Source organism: Schistocerca nitens, chromosome 7, assembly GCF_023898315.1.
Source record: "Schistocerca nitens isolate TAMUIC-IGC-003100 chromosome 7, iqSchNite1.1, whole genome shotgun sequence".
NCBI lineage: Eukaryota > Metazoa > Arthropoda > Insecta > Orthoptera > Acrididae > Schistocerca > Schistocerca nitens.
Genome location: NC_064620.1, coordinates 443,387,065 through 443,411,575, shown reverse-complemented (window position 1 = coordinate 443,411,575; position 24,511 = coordinate 443,387,065).

Here is a 24,511-nt window from a genome sequence, read left to right as displayed (position 1 = left end):
TGACAAAAAACATACGTATATTAAGTATAATAAAATACATTTCAGTCCAGCAACCTCTAATTTTTCGAAATGTTAACTCGCAGTCATTGTGGGAAACAGCCACTAAAAATTTTGAAGGTCTGTGCAACACGTTGGCTTTCAATTGAACCAGCAATACGAAGAATTCTGGAGCAGTGGTAAGAACTAAAGCTACATTTTTCACTTGCCATGGTTCAAGACAATTGGTACACTGCCGATCTTTTGTGCAAGATGTACTGTGACGACTCAAATCATCTTTACATGTTTTACCTTAAACATGCTTTAAAAGACGTACAGATAGCAATAAAAGCTTTGAAGGAGATGACAATGACCCCACTAAATTACTAGATACACTTGTATTTCTCATGCAGTCACTCGGACAAAACATAGTTTTTCCAACTGTTGATTTGCTAACAACACCAGTTCCAAGCGAATGTATGTACGCAAATCCGAACCTTGGCTTTATGTTTGAACAGAAATTGTCTGAGTCAAGTTCGTCTGAAGAAAATAAAGTTTATTTGAAGAAGAGATGCATTCAGTTTAGTATGAAACTTATAAAAGAAATTTAACAAAGACTGCCAAGTAACTTAACGATCCTGAAAAAAAATGTCAATGTAGAATGTTGAAGAAACACTAAAAGTGAATAAAAATAATGCTGTAGCGGATGTAGCCAAAGAATTGGGTTTTAGTTGCGATTTCATAGACGGTATGCTGCAAGAATGGCATAACATCAACTTCATTAGGTGGAATAACACTACTAACACTGTTGGATTTTGGAGTGAGGTTTTGCAGTATAAAAATGCCGCAGGAGAGGATGCTTTTTCTTTGATTTCACAGCTAGCAATGACTGTTCTATGCCTACTGCATTCAAATGCAGAAGTGGAAAGAATATTCAGTTCTATGAACATTATAAAAACCAAACAACGTAACAGATTATCGTTAAAGACAATTAATGCTTTGATCATATTGAGAGACCAGCAGAAGAAACAAAATAAAGATTGTACATCTTTTGACATATCGTCAGACGTATTGGAGCTTATTGGAACGAACAAAAGTTACTCTTTTGCGACAAAACCAGTCAAACTGCAACATCATCTTTTGAGCGACGTTCAACCCTCTACATCAACTACAGTTCTGTCAGAGCATGAAACGGAAGAGTTATTCGATCTTCTGAGTGACGACGATGAATAGCTGACATACCGGTATGTATATATTTTGGAACCTAATTTGAGTTCTTGCTTTCTTTTGTTACAAATATAGTTGTATATTTCTAGAATATTTGACTACTGTAATTGAAACAACAATTTATGTGTTGTGTCTATTATGATAACATGTTTAATTAAACGTTAGCGTATTTTATATGTATGTTGTTGCAAGCGATGAGTCATTTAATTAAGACAATATAGCAATTACGTATGAGATAATTTTTATTAATATTTTATTACCCCCCCCCCCACACACACACACACACACACTGGCTTATTGCACCATTTACAGCACGAAATTTTCAGTACGACCCTAGTAAAATCAGTTTTAGCGACTTTCTAGCGACTTTTGATATTGAATCTAGCGACTCGGGTTTTTTAGAGTTGGCAACACTGCCTCGCGGTATTTCAGCTTTTCCGCGCACCGTTCAGTGAACACGTTGCATCGATGGTGTTGTATTTGTGGTTTGCTGAGCTGGTGAGGAGGGACGAGGATTACCAGGGACAGAGACTCCATTGAAACGATCCATGCCTCCACATTTTCCAGCCGATTTTGAAGATTTTAAGGTAGGCTAGCGCTCGCACTTTGCAAAGCAGCTAACACTTACACTTGGTTTCCGATGCACTGCACGTAATCACATCACCGCCTTCGGTTACACAACCGGACGATCACTCTCCGTCAGCCTATCTGCACGTTTAACACTTTTTATCTTCATCGTGAATGAAATTATCACTTACTTATAACAACGATGCATTGCTTCGTGTCTCTGGCAGACTTCCATAGAATTTTAAGCCTTCACTTATACACTATTATGTACACAAATTTTTTTACAATTTATAATCAAATAGTTTGTCTCACTTTGAAGCTGGGTAATTGAGAGCTTTGATTATCATGTCCATTTCAATTTCTGTTGCTTTGTTGGTAACTACCGTAACATTTCGCTTTACATTGTTCATCATCTTTCTCTAAGACTAATTATGCTTTTGGTTCACAGTCACAATACATTAGTTTCTCCGATCTGTTAGCAATTATTGTTATTATTATTATTATTATTTTAATTCATTTGAATCGTTCTTTCTATTCATTAGATTCACTAAAGTTATCACTGTCATTTCAACAAAAATGCTCTTTTTACTAGATGTGAGGACAATCAGTCACATTTGATCGCCCCCTCACATGAGAACAGAACACCATTCAAGAAAATATTCAAATTCCTTACTGCGATCTCGGTTTGCGTCTCGGATTGACTTTAAAAGGAAAACTAAAGACATTTCAAAACTAGCTTTTCCCGATTTCGTTCACGCGTACCCTTTTGAAAATCGTATGCCAAACTAGCCTTCCACGTCAACCGCATTTCTCAATCTGTGACGTCAAGTCTACGGGAAGGGTTTAGGCGGGTTAAGGTATTTACACAAATTCAGAAAAAAGACATAGATATAACAGTACATAAAAGAAGGAATCAAGCAAACAACTCCTTGTTCCTTATGACTTAGAAATTAATTTTCCTTTGCGCCGTACGTCTGCGTACGCGCTGCAATTATGAACTAGCTGTTTTGTTTTGCCGGCGGTTTCATTGTCATTTTATTCTCGCTTAGACACCTGCTTGCGCTACACTGCATTGACCTCTATAAACAGTGTGCAAATGCCTGTATAAAGATCTATTCGGGCTTTATATCGTCGTAGAAAATCCATTCCCAAGAGACATGGCATTGCCAAATTCTTGACAACGAGGAAAATACATTTTATGGGTATTGATTGAATCTCCAGTGGTACCCAAGCTTGGCCGGCCGCGGTGGTCTAGCGGTTCTAGGAGCTTAATCAGGAACCGCGCGACTGATACGGTCGCAGGTTCGAATCCTGCCTCGAGCATGGATGTGTGTGATGTCCTTAGGTTAGTTAGGTTTAAGTAGTTCTAAGTTCTAGGGGACTTATGACCACAGATGTTGAGTCCCATAGTGCTCAGAGCCATTTGAACCATGTTTTGTACCCAAGCTTGTATACTGACCTTTTGTGTCTGGGAGCCGATGGCTCCTGTTATTGAACATCCTTGGACGGGTAATGTTGGAATTTTAATCAATGTACTAATTTGCTTATAGAAACATAAGGACATAGCATTAAAATTTGTATCTGTATCTAGGATAACAGTCGTCAAAATTCCGGCTATAGGAAGTTTTATCATAGCTTGCACTTGGTCATCTAACGGTTCATCACCGTCAGTCGTCTCTTTCTATTGTAATAATTCTTGTCTCATGTCAATCCTTTCATTGTATCTCAGTACAAGTTCGTCATGGTTAGTCTATCCGTCGAAGTGGTCGCCCCCATTCTGTCTCAGCATCACTTAGGGAACTTTCAGATGCTGAACTTAGTTTTCCTGTTTGTCTGGTTTTGATTGGCCTTCATCATTAGAAAGTTCGACCAATCTGACATTATGAGAACACTGAGGAACAAAATTACTGTTATGCACAAACCTTGTGTCAAAATGTTGCTGCGTTTGTTCTGGTGTCCAATACGTGTTACTGTCTTCCGCGTTTGCGAAAAATACAGGGGGATTGTAATGCCTTCGCGGGGTCTGATGATTTTTGTTACTGTTATGATTTCCGGAATTGTTACTGTGAAATCCACCTTCACACTGTGGTTTGCCGTTAAACTGTGTGTTTCTGTACAGTCCCTGCGCTTGATTTTTACTAGGCGCGAAGTTGTGTTGGTATGGGTGGGCGTTATCAGCTGTTTGTTGCTGCCCGTAATCTGAGTGTTGGCTGCTCGAGTACGGTGCATTCCATTGCGATCCGCTCTGCTGTTGCCAACCTTTTTGACTGAAACCATTTCCAAACTTTTGCTTGTACGGTTGATTGCCGTACCGGTTACTAGTCGTGTTATACACGGGATTGAATCGGTTGTTGATTATGTCTGTTCCTTTTGTGCGGATACCCATTGCCTTTATTTCCGTTTTGCTAATCGTTACTATTTTTGTAACCGTTTCCTGGCTTTTCATAGCCGTTACTCTCGTAATGTTGTGGCCAAGAATTGTGCGGAGTTTTCCGCGGTTTGTTTGCTCTCATGTCCTCATAGATCTGGTCTAGGGAAACTGTTATCGACAGAAAGGTATCTGGATCATCATCTGGAATGGCTATCAGCTTTTCACGAATCGATATGGGTAATTTAGACTTGAGAATCATAATTACATCTTTACTATTAATAGGGGAATCCCAATACCTGATTTTGCCAAGATATTTTTCGAAGTACTTTCTCAGGCTACTATTCCTGGGGTCAAATTGTTCTGCATTATAGACTTATTTATGAAGGCGCTTCTGAACACCTTCGCTCCAAAATTTGCTGAGGAAACAGTGCTCAAACTCCTCAGACGTTCGACACTTATCAACGATTTCGGTACCCCATATTGCCGATTCGCCACCTATATATCCGGTAACAAATTAGATACGCTGTCTATCAGTCCACGAATTTGGAAAAATGCCAGAGAATCCACGAATAAAAACAATTGGGTGGATATTTCGTTTTTCTGGGTTTAAGGTTTGAAAACTCGATGCTTTATCATGCTTTCTTCCTTCATCATTTTTAATACAGAGTCAGATTCTTGGTTTCGGTGACTAACTGGAATACGTGGTGGTGAAGTGTGTTCATTAGATACAACAGGTATTCGGAATTGCCGAAATAATTCATCTTCTTCCTCTGAGGCTAAAGAGTTAGGATAATTCGGTCTCTGTGTTCGGGAACTACTACTCACTTGTGCCTTCAGATTATTTAGCTGTTCCGTTACCTCTTGCTTCCAATTTGGTAATTCTTGCTGAAGGGTACGCCTAATGCTACCGAGTTCGGACATTACGGTATCTCCGGAGCTTCCAGGAGCTGACAAGATACGAAGAGTGGTTGCTTTCACAGTCTCTACTAGGTCTTTTTTAATTTTATTTTCGACAAATTTGTCCTTTCCAGCAATCCAGTTCTCATACTTTTCTCTCAATTCTCTCTCATGACTATCTAGCCTGTCCTTTACTTTCATTTCAGTTTCCACAGTCAAATTTGACGTTCCCTAGATTAGTTTTTTTACCTGCGTAGTTACTCTGTCTAATCTGTGATTAACCGTGGTTACGGTGGAGTCAAGATTCTTGGTTGCGTTTCGGATTTCAGCTGTCTCGCTTTGCGTGGTAGCCAGTGTCATTCAGTTTGAAAATTATTCCACTTCGCATTTGAGAAACAGCATCATTAACTTGCTTTGCTACTTCTTTGGCTACGTTTTCTCTAACAGTTTTTATTTCTTCGCTAACTGTAGAAAGTTTATCTTCAAGCGATGTTAACATTTGTCTATTTTCCTCTTTCATTTTACGATTTTCGTCTTTCAAATCATTTTTAATGGAATTCATCATTTGGCTATTTTCCTCTTTCAATTGGTGATTTCCGTCCTGCATCATTTGACTTATTTGACTCAGTATCTGTTTGAATACATCGTCTGTCACTACCCCTGAATTGCTTTCACCTGCCTCCCTTGTAACCGGTATATGGCTACGAGTACTAGTGGCAGAAACTATGCTGGCATTATCTAGTTCAGTACCGGTAACATAATGGTGTGAGGCACCAAAGTCCATAAGATATCCCACTTCGCTTTCTACAATTGTTTCGATTGGTGTCTCAGCCCTATTAATTATCGTGCGGGACCGTAAGCGACGCGACACTTCACTCGTTTCGTCCTGTTCATTTGAATCTAGTGATGACATTTTATCGTCTTCCATAGCTCACTTATTTACAAACAGTAAGTCAATGAAGTTCGTTTGAGCTACGGCCGTCAGCTGTCGACAGAGATGTAATTTATCGGTAGCGAGTCAGTTGCCACTGCTACGTCACAAGATCGGACTGTAGGAAGTTGCACGTTACGAGAACAAGAGACTATTCTGGACCGTAAAGAAATTATGGCTGCACACTGGTCAAAATAAATGAAAACTAAGGCTGGTCAGCTCCGTGAACAGGCAGCGGACATTTAAAAACAAGTGATATGCAATACACAACAATGGAATTTTAACAAAACTTGAAGAAATTAACAATCTACTAAATGCAATCTACTAAATTCAAAGCAAATTTTTACTGCAACTACTACAGATCGTCACAAATTGATTAATATCGGCTGACATTAAGGAAGCTTGGCTACGGCTAACGAAATTTTAACTTGCTGATGATTGCCTTGGGCGTTGCAACTAGAGTTTCACACGAATTCGGTTCCAAAAAAAAAAAAAAAAAAAATCTCTCTTCCGTAATTTACTCTGAATATCCCGTTTCTTTCGCACAATGGAAATTTTATTGGATGGTGTTTGATGCCATGTAACAAATAAAAAGCACAAGATTAGGTACAATTCTTTGTGAATATTTCCACAATGCGTGTCTTATATAAATTTTTATTCCTTCGAGTTCTTTACGATATGTTTACGTAATGTGTATACATGAACATACAGTTATAAATGTCCCCGTTCGTAGTCGCTAATTATAACAATATGTTTACTTTTGTACTGTAACATATAGCTATAATCAGCGGTGGAAATATATTTGCTAACGCCGACCGTGTGCGGCTGTTTCTTTTTGGATCGTCTGATCAGTCGGAAGTTGCATTGCAGAGGAGAGTAAATGCCTATTCAAAATATAATTATTTTTGGATAGCTCAACATGAATTTCCTGAGGGACCGTAGTTTATCATGCATTTACCAGTAGAATATGGCGCGGAGAAAATATTTCGCCGCATGCAACTTCCGTCCGATTTCGACGAAACAATTAGTGACTGTGAACTCTCTGTTTGGCAGAAACATAAAGAAAATTAAATAACTTCGTGAAGGAGTGAGACATAGATTCTATACTAAATAAATAGTCCATACACCAGTTCCATTTAACTCTGAATTTATGGCAATTAATAGATGAACTTACACTGCAATGAAGGATTTAACATGGATGTCGTTTTGACTGGCACTTCTCTTCTAGTAAAGAAAATAATTCCTTTGACGTTTTCACATACATGTCGCACAATAAATCTACTGCTATGCAGCATTGCACTTTTTAGTATTGCACTTTTACTTTACACTAAAATAATATTATTTTTAACAGTAGTAATACGGCGGCAAGACATGCGCGTCCGACACAAATTACAAGAGACATAGAAAAAAAATTAGTAACTGAGTAACTGTTAATCGAGAATATCTCGTACATAAAAAGAATGTGTAAAAGTGTTCTTCTGTCCATTTTTCGCGCCGTGGTTTTCAAAGTCAGTAACTCACTTCATCTCTGACGGCGCTTCGACAATAAACAAGTTAAGTCACAGGTCGTTCACCTTTTACATTCTCGCAACATTATTTGCTAACTGTAGCTGTTGCCGAGCGACTGCTCGATTAATGAATGACTTATAATGATAAGGCAATCACATAATGTTACAGCACACACATATTAGTCCATTATATCAGAGTGGTTTATTATGGGTGTGGGCTCAACAACTTCTAGCTTTCTGAGATATGACCCTGCATTACACAAATATTTCAGTTAAGTATTGAGGTTTGTGATATATCCATGACAAAAGTATCATAAAATTTTAAACCACTGTTTTGCCTCGAGAAAATATGTAGTATTTATTGCTTTCAACTTGAAAACTGATGGCAAACATTCTGAAGTAGAGTGAACTGTAGATATAGCAGACATTAATAGTTTCACAAAATCATCTGCACATGTATGTAATTCCAAACTGTGTATATGCTTTACATTTCGAATGAGACACGTATGTGTTAAAATTAGAACCAAGCTCATAGGGTACAAAATTTTCAGACCGAATGTGACAATTCAGGTTCAATTACTGAGAAATTAATTATATAAATAAGTTCTTATTTGCACAAATAAACTCATAACTGGAACGGTTTATCATGCATGATGTAATCTTCATGGTAGAGGAACCAACAGAGAAAACTAAATCAACTTTCCTTAGACATAGACCAGATACACAAAACTTCCAGTTCACCACAAGACAAGAAAAGCTGAAACATATATCCTACTTGAATATAAAACAGGGAGATGACAATAACCACAAGTCTGACAATTACAGTAACCCAAAGGGAGCAGATACAACTATACATACCTCATAAAACCAACCACAAAACTACTAATTTGTATCATTCCAACACATGATACGGAGACTGAATAAAATTCCACTCACCAGGGAAAACTACACAGTATCATTACATGCTATATTGCTTAAAAACAAAAACAATGGTTACAACAACCTTGTAATACAAAAACACAACCACAGAATCAAAGGAGGACTAAAGAAATTGAGGACACAAACAGGGAAAATGCCACAAACAACACAGACACTACAGTACACACAAACCAGGGACACTCATGACATGACTTACAAAAGAGAACGGTACACTTCAACATAGGAACACTAATCAACACATAGAACCCGTTAGTGTCGAGTCTACAAAGCAGTGTATATGGGGAATAACGGACATAAATTTCAAAACTAGATGCAAATAACATTAAAATATGAAAATAGCATCCTAATTCAGTTGAACAGCTAATAAAACTTCTAGAATAGAACAGGACATGAAAATATTGAGGATGAACAATCACAAAGGAAAACACCTAACATTACAGGTAAGCGTTCAGGTATAAAGGGCCCTTGCAATGAAAAATAGTGTTATAACTGACTAAAGCTATATACATAACAACTCAATGATGAAGTGAGTCACTTGGCAACACTACATACAACAAACAAATCAAACTAAAACACAGTGATCAATGAAAGTGAGGTGTTAAGTCGAAATATGTTTATAAAACACCTAAAATCTGTTACTCTGGGTACGCAAAAGATGTAAACACAACTCCAGGACAGCACACATGCACTAATAAGACCACAAATCGTAAGTTTAAAGAGACAATAATTTAATACCAAGAAAAATGTTTTGCAAAGAATTGTTTCTAGCTTAACAACAAAAGAATAACAGAAAACTGTAATGTTGTAAGAAATCTGTAATTATTATAATATACAAATATATTGCATACGAAAACAAACTCCATTGCAGGTTACTGAAGATTCATGACTAATAAAAAGTAGCCAAACGCCTCTGAAACAATAGCAACAGCCTTTCTTTTAGTTACATAAGGCGAACTAAATCCCAAGCATATTTATCAATTATTTGCTCACCACAGACTCTGTTGCAATGTTATCTCAAAACAGATATAAGCATGCCGCTTATGTGTATAAGAAGATTACTATTGTAGATAACATGGAATTATGAGATCTCTTTACATTTCATTTCTGAAAAATATAATGCTGGCTGTTCGGCGATAGTGAGCATTCACGTCGTTTAGAGATCCGCTCAGTGAAAATTCTCCAGATAGTCACCGACATTACAATCGCTTCAGGATACGACGTGGAACGATTAGCGTCAGAGGAAGGAAAGGGCAGACGTTTCAGTCTGCATCAAGGAGTTTTGAGGCGTCAGCGTCCGTCGTTATGAAAACCATTTCCAGCAAGTTCATTACGTGAGTATTGCTGCCGCTGAAGCGAAATTCAGAGATCCATTTGCGATTCTGTCGCAATATCCCGCAGGAGCACTCCCAGTCATGAATTCCGTGAAGATTTAAATTCTTTTGAGACGGCGACCGTCCATTGGCGAGACGCGGGCCGGGTTCGGAATCCTCAGTGGCTCTTAATGAGAGAGCAGGTCGGTGCGACTTTTCGCCGGTGCTACGTGATCTCCGTTTCCAATGTAAACATTAAGGCCGTTCGTATGCCGCGCAGCCGGCAGGCACTGCCGAGAACGCAGGCGGCCCTGCAGCGAGTGCAGACTGCAGCGAAACGTAAAGGATCAGACGTCCGGCCGCAGTTTGTGTCGGCTAATCCGCTGTGTTCACCGCGAGCGCGCTCCTCTAATGAAATACCGAGCGCCGGGCGACGCCCGCATTTAACGAGGTAACAGGCGGATAATTAGTGGCCATAACCGTTGAGCCTACGTGTTCCCAGTTCGGTGCGAGAGCTGCAGTGGACGGTAACGTGTCTCTCGGCCGAAAATCCTCCGCTTTGATCTTGTTTTACCGCTGCTTACGAAACTGCGGTATGTGTCCCTTTAGCGTCCGCTGTGGTCCATGCCTAATCACATCTCTCTATGCTTGTATCAGAACCTACTGAGTTCACGGAAGCTATGTAAATAGTCTAGTATGGGCACCTCATTTACTGAACTTCGGTATTGACACTGTAACGAATTGCGCTCGTCATTTATTTTTTAGCTTATCCTCAATTAGCGACCTGTTCCGTCATCGCACGGGTAGCATAATGTGCTAGGGTTGGATAGAAAGTAGAGGCAACACATCCGTAACATCAAGGATGAGCATCCAGATGCATGCACATTGCCTGTAGGTGATAGTAGGTCAGTTGAACCGGTGCAGTGAGCAGCAACGACCGTGTTTGAGTCAGTTGCAGAGTGTACTGTCTGACTTTACTTTACTTTTTCGTGTCCGTAAACTACAATTTGTTTGCCCAATATTGGGCAATGTCCAATGCTTCTTCTATAGTCTGAAAGTGCAAAGGCGAGCACAAGCGCCGTAACATGATGTTCAGGTAACACCCTTGGGCCAAGACTAACGCGGCACGTGGTCGGAGGGCACAACAATGTTTTTAAGGACTGCATGAGATGTGTACTGATGCAGCATTGCCATATCTCACGGTAACGAGACTGGTGAAAGGGTTTCGGGATGGCACGGATGTCATTCAAGATCGGATCGTACGTGGACGACGTCACAATTGAACTCCTTGCTTCCCTTTTGCTTGGGGATCACCAATCTACTGCATCCTATCATTCCTCATAACAGCGCACGATGCCAGTGGGAGAATCTCGTACAGTGGTGTGGGAGACACTGGAATGTCCTCCATATTCAACCGGGATGGGTGCGCTTAGGACCTATACGTCAACATGAAGCAAATTCTTTGTAGCTTGTGCTGCAACACAAGGACCGACATCATCCGTGCGATAGGGCGGCCCTTGCGAGACATCAGCATTAATGAATGCGGTGACGGTGTACTAAGCCTTCCAGCTGTGTATGGGGATGGAGGGGGGGGGGGGGGGAGGTGATCGAATCGAGATGCGGCGCAGTTATATCGAGGAATGTAATACAGCGAAAGTCTGTCAATAAAGTCTGATATGGATTATAGCAGTGTTGCAACGACTTTTTATTCGACCCACGCATCTACATACAAACGACTTGTGTGGCGTAGGGTAATTTGTTTGCCAAATTGCAACTGCCTTTCCTCCATCCCATGCATTTACATACAGATGACTTGTGTGGCATAGGGTAATTTGTTTGCGGGTCACTCCGCAGATTTATGAAGAAAATTTACAGAACAGCTTTAAGTAACTGTCAATTGTCACTTTCATATAACTTAGCGATGTAAGCAGCGCACGGCAGTGATGTATGGAGGCATTGAGGGGTGACTCTTTGCATCCCGCCTATCTAGGTATCGCGTCTATGTAGGTAAGAGACGGAAGCGAGCAGATAAATACAATGAGTCACGGTTATCGCAGTAGCTAGCTGCAAGTACTTTCGGCTGTGGCCGAAAGGTGTTAGCATCATATGGACTACGATATTATCAAGTTATTAAAAGTGTTTATTTGGGATATAAAACTGTTTTTATTGCAATTATTGTGACTTTCATTAATTATTGTTAATTTCTGTACTTATTAATATGAATCACAGTGTGAATGCGAATTATTAAGTACATGAACATTATTTTCTCTATTAACTGAGAATACGTTAGCATGAAAACTGTGTACTGAGGGAGTGAATCATACTCAGGGGACATTGTAATGTACAACTACCCAGTTCATGGGATTGAGAAAACAAGATACATTTTACGATGATTTTATTATTGATGATTTTGTTATTTCGATATTTGTGGATTTTATATTTCTTTATAAACTATTCATAAAAGCTATTAATCTGTGATTGCTCAAAAGCAAAAGCCGCAGGATTGCGCCGTTTGGTACTAATATTGGATTGGTTACGATGTATGTAAGCTAATCAGGAGACAGTACGTTCGCTCGTATTTGGGAGGCCAAGAGAATTGCTTTGTGAAGCATAAGTTCACTTTGGAGCACAGCCACCATCATATTCACATTCGGATGCAAGGAGCTCTGAACAGATGTGATAATTTTGCGGAAGAATGTAAAAGACTTTATCAGGGAGCGCCGCAAAGTGGATGCGAACGTGTGAGTAAAACGAACTCGTGAAATTACTATTTTATTATATAAACTGTGACTTTTGAATAACCAAAATGTTGTACAAGCCTTGACCGTAAACTGAACATTTGTAGTTGTCAAATTGTGTGAAATTTGATCGTTGATCCTTTTGGTAACGGATCCGGTTAACTTCCATAAGCTTGGAATTACGAGTGACTGTGATTGTGTGTGAGTGTTGGAACTATAACTTTACGTTAGCACGGGCTTGACAGTGTTTTTACATCAAAAAAGTGCCAATATATGGAAGTTTTCACTCACCAAATGCCTTTCAATTAAGTGCTCAGTTAACCTTACACTAAAACCATTTGTTGCACCCGTTGGAATCGTACAGTGCTACTGTTCCTATTGCAGCTATTACAATAGAACATCATTCGTGTTTAATAGAGAAGGCGTGTGGACCGTACTGTAGAGGAAGAAGGTGAGTGAACTCTTTCTGTACGACGAGCAAAAGAAACAGCATGAATACTGGGTGGCTCCATCTTGAATTGGCGCTTGGAGTGACATGGCAGTGATCGGAGCACATCGTGCAGCAAGAAATAAGTTTACAATCAATATAAAGGCTGTCTTTTAAAATTTTGTACATGGCTGGAACAGTAGCTGTAGGATGAAATCTTCTTGTAGAAATAAGAAACAGCCGATCAGTTGCAAAATGGAAGATTTCTTTAAATCCGACATAAATGTTTTCTGGGTTTGGTACCGCGTCATAATGTAAAAACTACTGCTGCTCTAGACGGGCGGTACCAAATCCAGAAAACTTTTATGTCGACTGACTCTGGCCGCGGAAGCCTACGCAATTATATTCTTTAAATCTCTTTACCTTGGTTTCAACGTTTGCGAAAGAGACTTCTTCATAAGGAAATATTGAAAACTAGGTTACATGTTGTGGCGGAGGTACGTTGAACTGTAGCCGAAAGACATAAATGAAACATAAATTTCACCACCGTTGTACGTGAATCATGGGCGTAAGTATGTGTGAGTGATTTAATATGCCTCAGAGGCCGGCTGAGGAGGCACAAGTAACAGTATAAAAGTTAGGGAGTAGCATGCGTGATATACATGTTTAGCTCTCGTTACAGCAACCCTGTTGTGAAGGCTGGTGCACCCTGTGATGCGATGTTGAGACCCATTTCTCCAAATTTTCGTCTCGGACTCTTTATGGCCGACTTCTTCACCTTGCCACGCAAAGGATTGTGTCGAAATCCAGGTTTAGTTGAAGGTGAGCAGAAAGTTGAACTTGAGACGTCTGCTGCACTGCTGAATGTGCTTCGTGTAAACGAAGCCAAGTTACTGAAGCAGCTTTTTCATAAAACGTTTTATCTGTAACACACAAAATAAAGCACCACATAGTTGAATTCGCATGTTTTTCCGCTATGAAATTGATGCTAAAGGATTGCAGAAAGACTATAGATTAAAACTATTTGATTGATTCAAACGGTAAATCTCATTGCATATCATGATGACAAGGCGGTTACCTTTTCGTTATTAGTCGTATTTATTACGATACTTCAGAATTGGGAAACTCAGTGTCCTTTGTTCGAAAAATTTTCTATGATGTAAGAGCTCACTTTGTGACTATAACTCTGAGGGATGAAGAAACTGTCTGTCAGAAACTGCCGCGTCATATTTCGAGAGGTGTATCTTCGCATCCTTGAGAGATGAATGCTAGGATATAACGCAAATTCAAAGAAGTTTGACCCAGCCTGGATTCGATCCCAGAACCTCTCACTTTCGAGCCACGTGCCATACCTTTCATTTCTTACTTTTTCTTTTTTTAGGGGTTGGGGTTTGGGAGATGGACCTCCCACCTTATCTAAGTCTAATCTCCAACAATAAAAGAGACTAAAATCAAATCCACCCGTAGTTGGCACCGCCACTTTAGTCCTTTCATAAAAGAATTCACTTTCCCTCTACAATGATTGCTCTTAATTATTCCCAACAATTCCCCCAAAGTAATAGGCTTCACGTGTCGGTAAACTGTTCTTTTATTTATTATTTTTATTGCGTGATTGTAATCAGTAAACGTGCACAAATGGAAATTCTATAAAGCGGAATGTTGCAATAAAAATGTGATTAACGGCACATACTAGAACAGCCTCGTATATTATTTGCGGTACCTTCAGCTAAAGAATCTTTCTTCAAGAAATGGTCAGCTTCAGTCTTCTTGCCCACTGCCACTGACATTTTCCATTTCCAACAATATCGTCTATGATATCTACAACAGACTAATGCTTCATTGCTAATTCCTCAATGAATGCAGCGTTCCTTGAATGAGCCAGTCTCTTTCCTTTCTCACTGATTGCAGTTCAGGTCATTTTATCTTCGTCGTGACGCTGCGCGGAACGTTCCAGTGAGTCATCGCTAGACCACAGCACAAGACGCAAATTACATTTCACTTTTTTCGAGGTCCTATTTGCTCTGTCGAATTATGGCGGCTTTGCGCTAGGTGCGAATGACACTGTTTTTACAACTTACCTTAATTCATCACATTTCAGCAATTTGCACACAATATTTATGTACAAAAGCCTTCCTCCAAAATCACTGTACGAAAATCACTACAGCAAATTCTGAGTTTATCCTGCGAAGTGACGGCATCAGTTTATATGTGGAGAGAAGAGAAATGAGGAGAACAGGAGAGCAGTACTATCTGTCCAGCTGTTTTGCAGCGCCAATAATTTTATACTCACATTGATATTACGTTGATCCATGGTCATATCAGATTATCATCATCCAGAGAGGAGAAAATATCTATACCCACTTTTCTGCGATCAAAACATATACTAGGTCTGTTTTTTTTTTTTTACATTAATTACCTGTATTCGCCATCGTTGTTGTCTTACATACTGGAATTAGGCATATACAAAGTTTCCTTGGTTGACCATATGTTTCCTTCCTTTCACACTGGAGTTCGAATATTGTGGGAATGACTACAGCAACATAAAAACTAAGCATTCCACGTCATAAAGATATGAATTTAATGTAAGTTACTTACGAAAATTATGTCACTCTTAAACCACGTCGCTTGATTTAAGTCTACACTCGTTCAGTTACACAAAACAGCATAGAATGTGTGGGAGCTACACCTCTGCCATTAACAAAAACTGCAAGCTTTAACTTCTCCTTGCTATTGGTCTCGCATCACGTTAAGCCAGTGATGCTGCAACACTATTTTTTCCGTCCTCACTTTTCAGCGTGTATGTACGCTGCTTGAAAGTTATGTATTCACTGATATGGGCTGACTATGCATCTGTGACCCAAAATTCGGAAACCCTGTATTATTTTGTCACTGCCTCTTCGATGTATAAATTCAGCAGTATGAAGGAAGGGAAGATTACGGTGTAAAGTGCCATCAACAACGAGATCATTAGAGAGGGTAGACTGACCGTAAGGGCGAAAGACGGCGTCAGTGTGTATGCCAAATGAGGTGGCGTGGTTACTGCTGCCGAATACTGCGGACGACTGCGATGTGGGGCTCACGCGAAGCCTGGTATGGTGATATCCGCTGACGGAAGAGTACACCAGCGGGCAAGGCCCCACAGTTCCGAAGGTGGTCTACAGTGAGCAGCGGACAATTTGAAAGGCGGTCATTTCAATACTAAACTTACGAGCCCTTCGTTATAACACAGCTTCCTTTTGCTTTAGGTATCAGAAGTCTCATTTAATATGTAATTATGTATGTAACTATGTAACTATAAGTAGTTACTAATTTTTGATCAAACTGTGCCGGCCGCGGTGGTCTCGCGGTTAAGGCGCTCAGTCCGGAACAGCGCGACTGCTACGGTCGCAGGTTCAAATCCTGCCTCGGGCATGGATGTGTGTGATGTCCTTAGGTTGGTTAGGTTTAAGTAGTTCTAAGTTCTAGGGGACTGATGACCACAGATGTTAAGTCCCATAGTGCTCAGAGCCATTTGAACCATTTTTTTGATCAAACTGCAATTTGAAACTATTTACTCATTTGCTTTTAAGGTACATTAAGAAATTTCCCATAACTGTTTGTTCAAAACCAAAATGCAGCTTAATACGTAAGCATGTGCGCAACTTGTAGCAAGTCATAGTTTTGTGCTCCAAATTTTTGAACTGAAATGTATTTGTTTCCGAGCCCCATATTCACCAGTAGAATCATACGCGGAAACTACTGTTGAGAAAACATACTCAAGTCAGTGATAGATCCCTGATGAAAATGTGAGTGCTATGACTGAACGTCCATAACATTAAACATCTACACATACGCACGTATCTTTGAAAGATAATAGTGGTCCACTTCCAGAATTTATTCGTGCAACTGAACACTGCACAACTCTTCACCATTTTGGTTCACGTACACAAGAATGTGTACGCAGTACAGTTACGACTAAGAAATACTGTATGTACACACGTGAAAAAATGTTTTGCATCACCACGGTTCCCAGAACCCCTGAAGATAGACGTCGACTGTGGATATAGTATCACAGACACAGTTCCTTTCTTCAGAGATGTCACTAAACCTGCCCAACCATGCATGAGCAGCTCCTATTAGACGAAGGGGGTCCGACAGCCAATTAGTTCCAGTCAGTCCACCAGAAAGGAGGTACGCGGCTCTTGTTGTCTGTAGTTCAACCATGCCTAGACGGTCAATACCGTGGTTCGATCACGTCCGCATTGTTACTTTGTGCCAGGAAGGGCTCTCAACAAGGGAAGTGTCCAGGCGTCTCGGAATGAACCAAAGCGATATTGTTCGGACATGGAGGAGATACAGTGAGACAGGATCTGTTGATGACATGCCTCGCTCAGGCCGCCCAAGGGCTACTACTGCAGTGGATGACCGCTACCTACGGATTATGGCTCGGAGGAACCCTGACTCAAACTATGTTCAATAGCCTGCATAATGCGTAACTTCATTCGCAACGTCCATGACGAGGTCCATCTTTGCAACCACGACACCACGCAGCGCGGTACAGATGGATCCAACAACATGCCGAATGGACCGCTGAGGACTGGCATCACGTTCTCTTCACCGATGAGTATCTCATATGCCTTCAACCACACAATCATCGGAGACGTGTTTGGAGGCAACCCATTCAGGCTGAACGCCTTAGACACATTGTCCAGTGAGTGCAGCAAGGTGGAGGTTCCCTGCTGTTTTGTGGTAGCGTTATGTGGGGCCGACGTACGCCACTGGTGGTCATGGAAGGCGCCGTAACGCTGTACGATACGTGAATGCCATCCTTCGATCAATAGTGCAACCATATCAGCAGCATATTGGCGTGGCGTTCGCGTTCATGGACGATAGTTCTCGCCCCCATCATGCACATCTTCTGAATGACTTCCTTCAGGAAAATGACATCGGTCGACTAGAGTGGTCAGCATGTTCTTCAGGTATGAACCCTATCGAACATGCCCACTCTGAGGGAAATGTGTCGAACTGCCGTTTAGGAGTTGGAGAACCTGGACCAACAGTGCCTCGATGAACTTATGGATGGTAGAGGCATACAGGCATGCATCAATGCAGGAGGACGCGTATTGGGTATTAGAGGTACCGGCGTTTACAGCAATCTGGATCACTATCTCTGAAGGTCTCGCTGTATTGTGGTACAACATGCAATGTGTAGTTTTCATGAGCAATAAACAGACCGGAAATGATGTTTATGTTGATCTCTATTCCCATTTTCTGTGCAGGTTCCGGAACTCTCGGAACCGAGGTGATGCAAAACATTTTTTGATGTGTGAATAAACAAACAAATATATAATGATCGATCTGTGTCCTTAGAACCCACAATAGACTTCAACCTTACTCCTACCACGACAGTGGTGTCCTGCTGACGGTTCAAAATATCCCATGCCGGCAGCGCCCTCGGTGACCTTAGATATTTTTACAACGTCTTTGCCTGCGGGAGAGAGTTTGCCGGTGAGTCCAGCCATCGCGCATCTCGCATCGTGTCTCTCGCCGAGTGACGATTCTGTGTGCTCAGCCGTCTGCCTCCCGCGCCTGCTGTGTGTTATGTTTACGCTCGTGCTCAACATCTCTACGCGGTTTCGGATTTTCTGCTTTCCCGTAGACTGACTCCCACAGTGAGTTTTCACTTTCCCTTGTGGGCTTCTATTGCCTGGCTTGTTGTCGAGCCATCGTCGACCTGTACAGTAACTTACGCCAGAAGCGTCGTTTAGCGGCATTGTCCCACCTGTGCGGGTACTGAAGTGATGTCAACGTGTTGCCAAGGTTGTTTCTGGTGCGCTGCAGAAGTTTCTCTGGGAAGCCCTTACACATACCCAATGCAGTTCCGATCTCTACCTTTGTGATTTCAGTATATTAGCTGCTCCGGAGAAAAGAATCGTGCTAATGAATTTGCTTCGGACGAAAAGGTGCACGCCTGAATACAGTCATGCTTCCATAGTCAACCGCATACACTATTCCATGAAAGCACTGACTATCTTCTCTCACAGTGGAATAAATATATTCACTACGATACGACAGTGCCTTAGTTATTAAGAAGAACAATGAAATGATCCTTCGAATATGCTTGCCTGTCCGAAGGACCATTGCATCGTATGTATGTCCGAAGGAATATTGCTGTGTACTTCCGAACAACACCAGTACCATAATATCATAAAAATTTCCGCCGATTCAAGGCAGCAATTTTCATAGATGTCCTTCCCTGTAAGGGAGTTACATAATGTGTCTTTCGAGCAGTCCAGAGGTTGTGATGCAGGAACGACGAAATGTCAAAGTTTGGGTCTGGCCGTGAATGGACCACGGATAGCCTAAGCAGTTAAGGTGACCGCTCGCGTAAAGCTTGGAACCCTAGTTCGAGTCTCGGTCCAGCATCAACTTTCATGGTCATCATACCCTTGTACAATGGTTGTTCGTATTCACAACTGCAAAATATATCAACAGCTACGACGATTACTATGTCTCATTTTCACTTTGCTGTGCCTTACAGGAACTGTTGTTGTATTGCACAGTACAGCAAAGTAATTGAAAGAAGTACGCGAGCACACTTTCATTCAAAGTTCATCGTTACAAGTCACTGCGACTCACGATGGTCCTCAGGACATTACAAAAGGCGGTACATGGTACTTAATAGGGTGTGTGAGCCACATGGACGGCAAAGCATACTATGCAAAATGCTCTCATGTTGGCCACAAGGTGATAAGTAGATGTCGTGGTACGTCGTTCTATATCTCCAACAGTGTGGTCAACAACTAATGGATGACCGCTGGTGCGTGTTGATGTCCTGCAATACATCTCGTCAAGTCGTTCCACACGTGGTTTATGGGATTTCGATAGGGGGAATGGGCAGTCTAGATCATTAGCAGAATATCCTCTCGTTCCAAAAGCTTCTCCACTTTTACTGTTAGATTTCGTGGCGCATTGTCACACAATAAAATGAAATCAACGCCGAATGCACCACTGAAAGGGCTTACAACAACATTGACGGGTGAGTGTTCAACGACCCGGAGGTCGTACGCCCATTCAACATTATGCTCCCTCACACCATAACACCTACACCACCAAAACGATAATGTTTGACAATATTCCTAGATCCTTTACTTGTTGCCGCTTCTCGCCGTGTGAGGGTACGCCCAGAACGGTCGAACATGTTCATTTTGGTGGCCCATGTGTTTGGCTCATATGCTAAGGCGTGCAAAGCATAATGTTGCATGGGCGCACTGACTTCCAAGTCTTTGAGCAAGGTACATTCACAGGTCAACGTTATTGTGACACTGTACTGCCTTCCCAAGTTCTTCTTGTCAGTAGCGCATTCTGCCTTACTCCATATTTATGGATGACAATGCGCGACCGCACCGAACAGCGCAGCTGGAGGAGCTCTATGAACGACAGGATATTCGGTGAATGGAGTGGCCTCCCCATTCCCCAGACTTGGATCCCATCGACGACGTTTTCGATGCACGTAGACGTGCACCAACAAGCATCTAATAGTATCAACCTCGCAGGTGGAGGACTGGGACGCCCTACCACAAGAGCCCCTTACCAACCTTTTGTCCAGCATGGAGCACGTTCCACAGCTTGCACTGCCGTCCACAATGACCACACAACTTATTAAGGACCGCCTCTCTTCCACACTAATGTTCAGATGACCTTCATGAGCTGAAGTGACTTCAGTGTAATGTAACTGTAAATATTATGTGACACTCTCTTCTACTCTAGTGTTCAGATGACGTTCATGAGCTGAAGTGACTTCAATGTAATGTAAATGTAAATGTCATGTGACGAGGGCCTCCCGTCGGGTAGACCATTCGCCGGGCGCAAGTCTTTCTATTTGACGCCACTTCGGCGACTTGCGCGTCGATGGGGATGAAATGATGATGGTTAGGACAACACAACACCCAGTCCCTGAGTGGAAAAAATCTGCGACCCAGCCGGGAATCGAACCCGGACCCTTAGCATTGACACTCTGTCGCGCTCACAACTTTTTTTTATCTCATTTTGTTCGCTTTCGTTCGTTGCATCTGCTCGGGGCGGACGTCGTAAGACCCGTTTAAGTTCGTCGTTGATCGATTAACTCAGTTTTTTTTATTACAGAGAGCAGGTAACCCTCTGACCGAACACGCTGAGCTGCCGTGACGGCTAAATCTTATTTTGTTCAATATTGTTCGTTGACTTTGTTTGTGGCGGAGGTCCGATGACAGTCGTTGAGGTTGTTCGTTGATCCGTTCACTCAGTTTCTTTATTACAAAGGGTAACTAAACCCTCTGACCGAACATGCTGAGCTACCGTGCCGGCCCACTCAGCTACCGGGGGCGGACTTCAGTGTAATCATTGTCTTCGAAAGAAAGTGTCATTTGGTTCGTCTCACTACATATGTCTTTCACATAACATCTGTACTATATCATTGCAGTTCTTTCTATGTATGATCCTAAGTTTGATCGAGTTATTTTACTCGGCTGTAAGATACTTAATTATTACATCAGAGTTGAATGTCGTGAATGTTTGATGTATGGTTCAGGCAGGAACGATATCAGTGATAGAATTAGATGATGACACTGTGACTGAGAAATGATTAAAGCTCCTGATGAATCAAGATTAACAGTCTTATGAGCACACAGTAAGGTCTGAAAGTAAACCGAAGAATTGAATCGTGTACTGTGAGGAAACGGAGACTGAATAGCATCAGACCGTTACAGATTTGGTGCTGCAGAGAGATATAGGAAATTCGGTGGACTAATAACAGATTTAATGCAGAATCAGCGATGAGATTAACAGTGGAAAGCAAGAATGAACGTGATCATAGGAAATGTGTTAAAACATCAACGATTAACTACCATGGTACTTGCGGAAGTTACAGGTGTGAAAGCTATAGTGAGAGACAAATAGCAGAGAGTGTTGGTTAAAAGGATAGCCTTTCAAGGCGGGCCGAGTCAAGCCAGCATGATAAAAAGAAAAATAAATACACAAGAAAAGAACAGAAATGCAAATAAAACTTTTGACAAAGTTAAGTGGAATACAATTGTTGAGATTATGATGATAGCAGGGTTAAGATACACGCAGTAATTATTATCTACAACTTATACAGAGACGAGACTGCATTTATAAGGTTCGAAGAACATGAGTGGGGATAGTAGTTTTGCAATAAGTGAAAAAGTGTTGTGGGCAAATGGCTAAGTTTCCCAGATTATATCTTGCTCAAGAATTAAAGAGAACCAAAGAGAAATGAAATGGGATTTAAAAGTTCAGAGGGACGAAATGAAAACTTTAAGATTTGCCGATGACATGCATCCTATTAAAGACACCAAAAGATTCTGAACATGAGTTGAACAGAATGGACCATGTATCGAAAAGAGATCAACGAAATTAAACATGGATAATGCAGTGTAAACGAATTAAATCATGTAATGCAGAGAAAATTAAATTAGGAACTCAGACAATAAAAGTAATTAGATTGGCTATTCGGACACCATAATGAGTGACAACCTCAGAAGTAAAGGATATATATTGAAGATCGGTAACAACAAGAAAAAATACACTCCTGGAAATGGAAAAAAGAACACATTGACACCGGTGTGTCAGACCCACCATACTTGCTCCGGACACTGCGAGAGGACTGTACAAGCAATGATCACACGCACGGCACAGCGGACACACCAGGAACCGCGGTGTTGGCCGTCGAATGGCGCTAGCTGCGCAGCATTTGTGCACCGCCGCCGTCAGTGTCAGCCAGTTTGCCGTGGCATACGGAGCTCCATCGCAGTCTTTAACACTGGTAGCATGCCGCGACAGCGTGGACGTGAACCGTATGTGCAGTTTACGGACTTTGAGCGAGGGCGTATAGTGGGCATGCGGGAGGCCGGGTGGACGTACCGCCGAATTGCTCAACACGTGGGGCGTGAGGTCTCCACAGTACATCGATGTTGTCGCCAGTGGTCGGCGGAAGGTGCACGTGCCCGTCGACCTGGGACCGGACCGCAGCGACGCACGGATGCACGCCAAGACCGTAGGATCCTACGCAGTGCCGTAGGGGACCGCACCGCCACTTCCCAGCAAATTAGGGACACTGTTGCTCCTGGGGTATCGGCGAGGACCATTCGCAACCGTCTCCATGAAGCTGGGCTACGGTCCCGCACACCGTTGCGCCGTCTTCCGCTCACGCCCCAACATCGTGCAGCCCGCCTCCAGTGGTGTCGCGACAGGCGTGAATGGAGGGACGAATGGAGACGTGTCGTCTTCAGCGATGAGAGTCGCTTCTGCCTTGGTGCCAATGATGGTCGTATGCGCGTTTGGCGCCGTGCAGGTGAGCGCCACAATCAGGACTGCATACGACCGAGGCACACAGGGCCAACACCCGGCATCATGGTGTGGAGAGCGATCTCCTACACTGGCCGTACACCACTGGTGATCGTCGAGGGGACACTGAATAGTGCACGGTACATCCAAACCGTCATCGAACCCATCGTTCTACCATTCCTAGACCGGCAAGGGAACTTGCTGTTCCAACAGGACAATGCACGTCCGCATGTATCCCGTGCCACCCAACGTGCTCTAGAAGGTGTAAGTCAACTACTCTGGCCAGCAAGATCTCCGGATCTGTCCCCCATTGAGCATGTTTGGGACTGGATGAAGCGTCGTCTCACGCGGTCTGCACGTCCAGCACGAACGCTGGTCCAACTGAGGCGCCAGGTGGAAATGGCATGGCAAGCCGTTCCACAGGACTACATCCAGCATCTCTACGATCGTCTCCATGGGAGAATAGCAGCCTGCATTGCTGCGAAAGGTGGATATACACTGTACTAGTGCCGACATTGTGCATGCTCTGTTGCCTGTGTCTATGTGCCTGTGGTTCTGTCAGTGTGATAATGTGATGTATCTGACCCCACGAATGTGTCAATAAAGTTTCCCCTTCCTGGGACAATGAATTCACGGTGTTCTTATTTCAATTTCCAGGAGTGTATTTAGGACGTAGGAATGTCATAGATAAGGTCCAGCGCAGTTTAAAACTGCTTGAAGCTGTAATGAACAATCCAGAACCGACGAATGTTACAGAGCTTGCAGATATTTCTGTGTTATGCCAATTTTTGCTGGAGGTTTATTTTGGGGTATACTGGTGTAGTAAATCCAATGACTCAAGTGTTCAAAAACGGCATAACAGGTGTAATCAGTCCATATGTCATCGCATGGTATCCTTCAGATCAAGAAGAGTTCACATACATCCATGATAGACACGATTTTCAGATATCCTGGATTTTGGACAGGGGATTTGGAAGCGATACATGTTGAAATGACCAAGAGTTGATGCGGTCATTACCGAAGGTTTCACAAAGCAAATCTTTCATCTGGCAAAGGACATATGGTGTCGCTCCATCTTACGTGGAAACAGTGCTGTAATCACAATCCCGTCCTTGCAAAGCCGGAATCATATGTTGTACATGGAATCTCTTGTAACGTCAGATGCGTCGGTACATCTAACAGGCCTGCGAGGTGTCATGTCCTCGATGAGAAACCAACTGAGCATGATGGAGCTTGTGAAACCACGCCGCACAGTCACATAAGTTGATGTTCCTGCAGAACATGTGGCAGTGTAGAA